Source organism: Vespa mandarinia, chromosome 3 (genome assembly GCF_050613455.1).
Source record: "Vespa mandarinia isolate Hongniang chromosome 3, ASM5061345v1, whole genome shotgun sequence".
Classification (NCBI taxonomy): domain Eukaryota; kingdom Metazoa; phylum Arthropoda; class Insecta; order Hymenoptera; family Vespidae; genus Vespa; species Vespa mandarinia.
Genome location: NC_140812.1, coordinates 1222501 through 1232500, shown reverse-complemented (window position 1 = coordinate 1232500; position 10000 = coordinate 1222501). Strand labels below are relative to the sequence as shown.

Sequence of the window (10000 nt, the reverse complement as noted above, 5' to 3'; positions counted from 1 at the left end):
GCGATATGTGAAATAATTCGAACACGACGTATACGGATACGTACGCTTTTGTAAATGAAATTTTAAATATAGTTCAACATCGAACGATATTTGCTTTATCATGAAAATCCATTGTACAATGTTACATCCATTTGAAGCAATAAATTCTATCCCTCCCCCTCCTCCCCTGTATAACTATATAGAAAAAGAGAAATAAATAGATGGATAGATAATTATTAGAGATAGAGATAGATAGAGAAAGAAAGAGAGAGAGAGAGAGAGAGAGAGAGAGAGAGAGAGAGAGAGTGAGGAAAGAGATAGAAAATCGCACGTCTTTTTATAGATCTCCATCATCCATTTTTTAGTCAAACAAATCAATTATCGTTCTATCGACCTACCGATCCATTTTTTTTTCTCTTTCCCTTTTGTCCGATTGTGAGTACGTTCGAAAAAAAAAATTTTTTTCCCCACGGCATGCGGTTGATCCAGGGAGCGATTTATCCGCCACGAATAGTACGGTACGGGCGTTCAAGAATCGTGATCCGCGAATCTACATACGTCACGATAATACACACTATGCTAGCCGTGTTACATGTACTAGGTACATACAGGAATAAAACAGGGGAACGAGGTAGGCCAGGATCGATTTGTCCGGGATTATCCATTAAAAAAATGAGTGAATCGTCGATTGGAAATCGACCTCTATCTCTATACTATATACGACGATACCGAACATCGGACGATCCGTTTCGAAGCTCTTACTCTCTTTCTCTCTCTTATGGCCCAAAAACGCTCGGTGGTATGCTCTCGTGCGATGTGCTCACGAGCGGATAATGGAAAACGCATTTTCGATGTATTGTTACTCGTCTCTCTCTCTCTCTCTCTCTCTCTCTTTGTCTGTCTCTCTGTCTCTCTGTCTGTTTGTCTCTCTCTCTCTCTCTCTCTTTTTTTCTCTCTTTCTCTTTCATCCGCTTTCTCCTAGTCACCAATGCAGACAGGCCGAGCCAGCGAGATAGCAAGAGCATGTGTGTCCGGATGTAGTCGATGTTTAATTCACGTTTGTTCACCTCTCTTGCAACGGATTAAAGATCCTAACACGAACATTTTTATATTTTATATTGAATCAAGAAAAAAGTACTTCTATCCTAACTTTTATTTCTCTTCCCTTCGTATTATACTTCACCAATATATTAATATGTTTCTTTAAAGGTCCTCTATTATCTTCCATTGTTTGATTCGTTTATCATTCATTATTTCATTTGAATATATGGATTTAATTATTTTCAATATTTTTCGTTTGTTCCCTTCGATACAAATTTTAGCACGGTAATCTCGATTATTATACAACGAGGAAGGAACGACCGTGCAAATATCTTTTACTTTCTTTTGGTTTTCTTCTTTTTTCTTTTTTTTTTTTTTTCTTTTTCTTTCTTTTTTTTTCTATCAATTCTGACCGTTTTTCGATATCATGATTTCGTTTAAAAATAACAAGGAAATCAGAGAGCATCAAATCAGAAGGATCAAATCGATACGTTGAAAACAACTTGGTTTCAGCTATTATTAACGAAGCTAACTGAAAAATAGGAAAGTATATTTTCGATATTACATCGATGGAAGAGAAATGGAATAAAAAGAAATAGAAAGGGCGAATGGCGTATTCGAAGGAACAAGCACGAGAATAATCTATTTTTTCATCGTAATATTTAAATAAAATTTCGATATATAAAAACGTAGATAAGTGAAAATTGTACGGAATATCTAAATGATAGAAACATGGATTTATGAAATCATATAACACAATAAGAAAATAATAATACGGTATATCAAGTATAAAGAAAAAGAGAAAGAAAAATAAGAAGAGAGAGAGAGAGAGAGAGAGAGAGAGAGAGAGAGAGAAAGGAAAAAGAAAGAAATATAGAATTAAACTTTACAAAACGCGAATTAACTCAGCTTGTCGTGTAACCTCTATTCAAAAAACTTATTATTAATCGAAATAAAAAAAAAAAAAAAAAAAAAAAACAAAAAAAAATACGTGGCTGAAGCTACGAGGTGAGAATATAGGTCGTACGTCAAATTATTTGTACGTTTTTTTCGTTTGTTGACAAGGGTGCATAGAAAATGTACCAAAAGAGAAAGAGAAAGAGAGACTGACTGACAAGCGGATAGACAGACAGACAGACAGACAGACAGACAGACAGACAGACAGACAGATAGACGGACGGATAGACAGACAGACAGACAGACGAACAGACAGACAGAAAGAGAGAAATACTGATAGAGAAAGAGAGAGGAATATGTAAAGAGCATGTGAGATAGAGAGAGAAAGAGCTTCGACAAATATCGTCCGACATCGGTAGTACAATCCAATCGAGTCAAAAACGCGCGAAGCTCGTTCATTCGTTCGCATACACGTTCAAGTCGAGAGACCCCAATCCACGTGTAATTCTCTATAGGGAAAATCGGCATTTAGTCATGAATCGTACAATGATCGCTCGGGCCGCTAATTATTCGACCGGAAATACTGCAGCTCGTCGCGTCTCTTGACAAATAATACTCACACGTAGTTCGTTCCGTTATGTTTACCCCTCTCATTTCTCTCTCTCTCTCTCTCTCTCTCTCTCTCTCTCTCTCTCTCTTTCTGTCTCTGTCTTTCGTCCTCTCTTTCTCTATATACTCTTCCTAAAGCAAAAAGCGAAATATATGTATTTCGTTGGCATTGTTCGAGCTGAGCGCGAAATACACGTGGAATTTTTGGAATTTGAGAAAGTAGAATCATGAATAAATCCCAGGATGAGAGCTTACGACGATTACAACTCATTCAGAGTTCGCTGATTCGTTCGTTTTATCTATCCGTATATCCGTCTTTCTCTATCTTTTTCATTACTCGTATTTAGGGATTCGTATAGCTTCTTATTATAGAATTACGTATATGTTAGTGTGTTTTTGTATATGTGTGTATATGTGTGCGAGGATATGTATGTACTTACGTCGAAATACGATCCATCCGCTCCACATAAATTAAGACCATCGTCGGATAACGCTCCGGTACGCACGTCACTGAGCATCAAGGCGAAACGAATAAACCCGGCGCCCAGTGTAATCCATTCTTCTCGGTAAAAGAGACAAAAGAGAAAAGGAGAAAGAAAGAGAAAGACAAGTTGAAGGGAAGAGAGAGAGAGAGAGAGAGAGAGAGAGAGAGAGTGAGAAAGAGGGAGAGAAAAAAAAGAGAGAAAAAATACGAAGAAGGGTAAAATAGAATGAAGAAAGAGGTAACGGAAGATAGAGTAGCAACAGTGGAGAGAGAGAGAGAGAGAGAGAGAGAACTTCTCGCGAGTTTTACCCCTCGAGTTTCTCTCTCTCTCTCTCTCTCTCTCTTTCTATCTCTATCTCAACTTCTTCTCCAATCCAAATTAGAGCTCGGAGAACGAGTAACGTGACGGCGAGAGACGAATACTGAAGAAAGAGAAATCAAAAGCTAGGGGACTTTAGAACGAGATAGAGATAGAGAGAATGAGAGAGAGAGAGAGAGAGCAGATGAGACGAAGGAAAAGAGAGGAAAAAAAAATAGAAGAAAGGGAACGAATTAGTGTGACTTTCGACTATCAAAAGATGTGTTGGTGTATTAAAGAGGCATATATGTGATATTGTGTGTCTATGTATTTGTGCAGTTGAAGAGAACGCTACGAGAAGGAGACCCTAATTACGCGAGTGCCTCGGGAGGTGAGATTACGCTAAACGTGCCCTGATAAACACTCTCGTTTTTCAGAGAAGCATGCTTCCTTTACAGAAGAGAAGAGAAAGATAGCAAAAGGAAAGAAAGAGAAAGAGAGAGAGAGAGAGAGAGAGAGAGAGAGAAAGAGAGAAAAATATTAGATGTTTCAGAGTGAGGAGGAAAGAGTAACAACGGAGTTGCTCGTGTCACTCCCATCTATCTCAACGAAGCACGCCGCATCTCGACTTGTTACTCCCTCCCTCTTCCTCCCACTGCTTCCTCCTCCTCCTCTCTTCCCTATCTTCTTTATTCTTCTTCTTTTTTTTCCATTCACCTCTTCTCTCTTTTCTACCTGGTCTACGTGACCCGAGAAATGATCGCTCGTTAACCGCAATGCTACCGTCTTCGGTTATACGAGATAAAATCATTCACGTTATTCTTGCCACGTGAAAGTTATGTAGCCGAATATTGACTATATGAATAATCAAAAAGCTCATCTTTTCGCGCTTACGTTATAACTTACTATTGTATACTTTTTATTATAAATTAAAGAGATCAATTTTGTACCTGGCCCCTTTTTTTCTTCCTTTTTTACTTTTGATTTTGTTGTTTCTTCCTTTTTCTTTTTTTTTTCTTTTTTCAACTTGATTTCCTTCCTTCTTTAATTTTTCACTTTTTTTTTTTTTTCTCTCGTTCGTGTTACATCTCTACTTTGTAATCTTCGTTTTGTCGCCATCAAAAAGAACGATTCGAGTCAATGAAGTTAAAAAAATTTCTCATACTCTTATTCAATAAAATGAAAAAGAAGATAGAATGAAAGAAAGAAAGGGAGAGAGAGAGAGAGAGAGAGAGAGAGAGAGTAGAATAATAGAGAAAGAAAATAGGTAGGGTATAGACTAATCTCAATGCACGTTACGTTACGGAGATGGTTAGATAAGTACCATAACGATCGACCCAGCATCCTACCGTTCTAATCTTTTCTATTTCCTCCTTCGATGACATAATCCGAACAGTCCCGTCAGAGGCAATCGCGTTCCCTTCTCTACTTACCAGCCACGTGTGTCTCTAATCTCTTATCGTTTATCGGATACCAGGAACGGTCCAGTAATCTCCATCTTGCCAGACGACAACGATGAGGTCGCGTGTCTAGCCAATAGACGACGGATAGTTTGCAGATGTGCCCTCATGAATGATACACAGACGCGTACTTTTTATTATTACTGTCGAAAAAAAATTCAAGTAACTTCTGTGTCAATGGAAACAAATGATTTGACATAAGACGATGATATAATTATTTCTTTTCTTTTTTTCTTTCCCGTTTTTTTTTCTTTTTTTTTTTCTTCTTTCTTTTTTTCTTTTTTTATGTTTTATATATATATAAAAAAATTAACATTAAAAATTACATTTACATTTACTATCGTATTAAATATTTTATTGGAGATTGCTTAATGGAAAATTTTCAAACTATCACATTATATGAGAATGTTTATAACAAATGTAAATTTAATTATTATAATATAATATAATATAGAAAAAGATGTATATCATTTTTCAAAATGATTCTTCTTCGAAGCTCCCATTATTCTTATAATTAATATTGAAATTATTTTCATACGAATAAAAGATATATACATGTGTACATTGATATACTGATCTAAATAATATTTTTGTAAAAGTCATTGGCACAATAATCTGTATAAATTCTTCGAACTTAAATATTCGGTTGGTGGGATGACCGAAAATAGTTTCTTCTGTTATGTCTCACCTTTCCCCCACCCCCACCCCTCTCCACCTTCTTCTCACCTCCTACGAACAGGTTTACGAACAATATTACGAGCGATAATATTTTGAAGTCAATGTATCCTCCGAACAAAAGATCATAGATATATTTAAGAAAGATCACTTTAAGGAAGAAAATATCCTTTTGTAATATATCTTTATTTCTTTTATTTATTTTATTATATTTGTTGGCACGTAAGGGTCAACAATGGTGGTCAATTCGAAACGAAAGATCTATCCCCTGTCTCGTTCTAATTGTCAAAATCGTAGACCCATTGATCACGATGAATAAGAGTAGCGACAGAAGGCTCAGAAACCATTGAAGGACCTCTTCAATGAAATACCACTCACTGCGTTCACGTTAATTAATTTGGAGAACGCGATATCTTTGATGGATCCCATAGAATTCGTAAGGTAGATGCGCGATAAAGAATATTTCGCAAATTGAAATTATAACGAGATATTTTGAAGAAATTAGATAAAATTATCGTGATAGGTTTGTTTCGTTACGTTTAATTAGTTATGTTGATTACCTCGAAATGATGGATGGATGTTTAAATGAATGTTGATAAGACTTGGTTACATTACTGTTGAGTAATAATTACTTGAATCAATTTAGATTGTATTAAATATCTTCGATTAATGTATAGCCAACTGATATTGATAAGATTAAATTATCTTACTGTTCAGTACGAACGTTTATTATCGACTGACTAGTTTCTCTCGGAACTAACCTTGAAGGAAATAATCAATTAGGAAAGGAGAAATGGAAAGGGAAAGCAAAGTATTCTTATTGGTCGTAGGCGTGTCAAAATAGTACGTTCGAAATATATAAACAATCTCTCATTCGTGATCCTTTGTCTTGATGACCCATGAGTGTTACATTGATATTTGAAAGATAGACGAACAAAACAAACCTACGGCTCCTTTTTCTCTAGAAGTTTGTTTACACTGTATTTATTTATTGTCCCCGGCTCGACATTTTATTAAAGAATACGTGTTTGATTAAAGATACCTAAGCTTGGACAAAAGTGACAATATGTTTTCTATTTATGCGTTTTCTTCTTCTAATAAGTATCCAATGAGTTCGCACAGGGACAAATATTCTCGATAATGATATGATGAGCCTTAGAAGAGAGTACGAGTTTATTACAATGAGTGCGTAAGTCAACAATATTATTGAATTATATTATATATCTACGTTGAAATCATTCGTGAGATTTAATCTTTCAATTTTTTTTTGTTTTTCTTTTTTGTTTTTCTTTTCCTTTTTTGTGTTCTTGTAATTACAATTTTAAATTATGGAATATAAGTTAAAAAAAAAAAAAAAAAAAAAAAACAAAAAACAAAAAAAGATAATGAGAAAATAGAAACCCGACGACTTTTATTATCTCGCCGTACAAGTTCGTTCAAAAATGTCGCTAGCGTGCATTGTCAACATTTGTCGTCTTACGCGTGAGCTGCCAACGAGACAAATGACCGAGCGATCTCATGCCGTTGTAACCATGCTTTCATGTCTTCGTCGGTTTCACTCGCGAGAATTCACGATGAAACGACGGCCATCTGTCCTAAAGTTTCGCTGTTCGCACAACGACAACGACGACGACGACGACGACGACGACGACGACGACGACGACGACGACGACGACGACAATGACAACGACCAGGATGTTTTAGATTCTCGTGTGCGCTCGTTTGGAACTATCATGAAGTTGCTCTTTCCTGTATAACGAGAGATCTCTCCCTTAAACGAGAGAAAACGTGACGGACTCATTTGTCAATTGTTAATTAACAACCGCGATGTCAGTTTCGATCTTAGCGTCTCTATTAACTCTTAAAACGAATGAGTTAAATATATTTCTTATATTTAATTTTTTTTTTTTTTTTTTTATTTCAAATTAAACCAATAAGTTAAATATATTCTTATAATTAATTTATTAATTCTTAATAATTAATTTTTATAAACGAATCATTTCTGTAAATCATTGTGTAACAATGGAATTTGAATTTAACAAAATTTAGTCTATCCATTCGTTTTTCATCATAGTGTTTTGTATTTTTCGTTTTATTTATTTTTTTTTTTTATTATTATTGTTAAAACAAAGAATTGTTTAAATGAGCCGTTTATCTTGAAAGTGGCCTAATTCCATTCATCTTTAAATCGAGATATTTAAGGATTTGTGTTTCAATGAATTTAAAAATATACGTATAGGATACTAATGAGTCATACTACTTAAGTATATCTAAGGTTACTAAATTTATAGTTCCTATTAAAATAGTGACAATTATTAAGTGAATAATATGCGTTTTCTTATCAAGAAATGGAGTTAGGCCACTTTCAAAATTAACAATCAGATTCATTATAAAATTTGAACGTGCCCAAGTCCATTCAACATAATTTAAGATGCTTCAAATTGAAAAAAAAAAAAAACAATACTCAATTTATTTTACATATCTTTGAAACACTTCGAAAACATAATTTATGCGATTGAAAATATTTTTTAACTACCATAACGTACAAAATTACAAACATAAATTTATTACAAAAGTATTTAATACTTGAAATATTTTATATAGTCCACTGTTTTATCAATGTCTGTATAAAAGGATTAAAACTTTCCGTTTGGTTTTGAAAATGTTACTTAATCTTGAAAAATGTACGAATATACATTTTTATGTCAGTTTATTTATTTATCAAATGAGATCATATGGATTTATGTACGCATATATACTCTCTCTCTCTCTCTCTTTCTCTCTCTCCTCTTTATAATTATCTGAAATACAATCGAAATGTAAACGTATCGTTTAACAAGATATATTGAATAAAATCAATGAAGAAAATGTACGGATTTAAAAATGACGCCGCATAATTCTTTGTTATAAATTCAATTGATTTATAATTCCAACACTACGAGAGGTGACATATCATTCTAATTCTACACACATATATATATCCACGTTCCGACTAATGACAATACAAGAACTTTAACGAGCGGCAAACTCGTAAAGTCATACTATCCAATAGGTCCCGGATTTAGATACAGAAGAAGTTGTTTTCTATTTGCCGAAGATACCGGACGAGGAGTGCCAAGCGTAACTGCACGTTATGCGTTGCACGTGTTCTCCATTCGTAAAGGATACACCCATCATCTTTTATTCGTAAAGGACAATTATCTTTAATGCATTGTGAGAAGACAAAAAAAAAAAAAAAGAAAAAAGAAAAAGAAGAAAAAGAAAAAGAAGAAGAAGAAGAAGAAGAAGAAAAAAAAGTAGATAAAGAAAAAGAGAGAAAAAAATTTGTATTCCTAATTACAGTGATAAGAAATATTCACTGGTTACCTTTTATATATCATAAATAATATCATTTTTATATCGTTGAACAAGAATAGTTCGTTCAATTGAACAATTGTTCTACTTAAAGATAAACTCGTGCTCGAGTCAAGGTCCCAAGAGAAAGAATGAATGAATGTGTGAGAGAAAGAAAAAAAAGAGAAAGAGAGAAAGAGAGAGAGAGAGAGAGAGAGAACGTTTGTTGAGAATCTTCAATCGTAGTAATGTTTAAGATACCGTGTACAGTCAGAAAAGAGAAAGACGACGATAGACAGCTGCGAGTTTAAAACGGAGAACATTGAACGAATTAAAAGAGAAGAGAACGACGAGATGCTATTAAAATTACTTGCGACGATGTACCAAGAAAATAAAAATGTAAAGAAGGAATATAAGATGGGAGAAGGAGAGGGTCGGGCAGGCAGGCAGGCAGGTAGGGAGGGAGGGAGGGAGGGAGGGAGGAAGGGAAGAAGATAATTTAAAAAGAAACGCAGATAGATTTGGAAACATTCGAAATATTCAGTCGTTACGATCCCGTGCATTTTTATATCCCTTCCTCTTTCTCTTCCTCGAAAGAGAGAAAGAGAGAAAGAGAAAAAAAGAAAAAGGAAAAAGAATTACACGACTACTTTCGATCCTTTCGTTGCAGTCTCGACACCCCACTCGGCTTCCTTTTTTGCTTATCACCCTTTCGATGGAAGAGGAAGATCCTTTGAACTCTCTTCATTAACACCTGGATCGCCAGAGTCTCGTCTCATCCTCTTCCTCTCGCTCGATAGTATCCTTTGATTAACCTCTCTTGGTCTCTCTACGAAGCAGTGCAAAGTAATCCGCGTCGCGGACTTCTTCAAAAGAAATTTTTCCAACGGCTTCCTGCTGAATCGAAAACGAGTAGGTTTGAGGTAAGAAAGGGACGAGGTCGGATAAGAGAAATAATGATAGAAAGACAGGACGAAAGGAACCTTCGCGTGACTTTTTTGCTTTCTCGAAAGAGAGAGAGAGAGAGAGAGAGAGAAAAGAAAAAAGAAAAACAGAAAGAAAAGAAAGAGAGAAAGAGAGAGAGAGAGAGAGAGAGAGAGAGAGAGAGAGAGAGAGATGAAAAAGAAGGGACGAGTGACTCTTTCCTCCTCGACCTTTGACCCGACGACGACCGTTTGATCGCACGACAAATTTGAAGATTTGATTTCCACGAGCGACCGAACC

At 35.1% G+C, this 10000-nt stretch overlaps 1 protein-coding gene across 4 annotated transcripts in view; it reads left to right on the top strand.

Annotated features, from left to right (window-relative positions):
* Ten-m (teneurin transmembrane protein Ten-m) overlaps nt 1-10000 on the top strand; it is a 433320-nt gene that overhangs the window by 218905 nt on the left and 204415 nt on the right. The window lies entirely within an intron of this gene.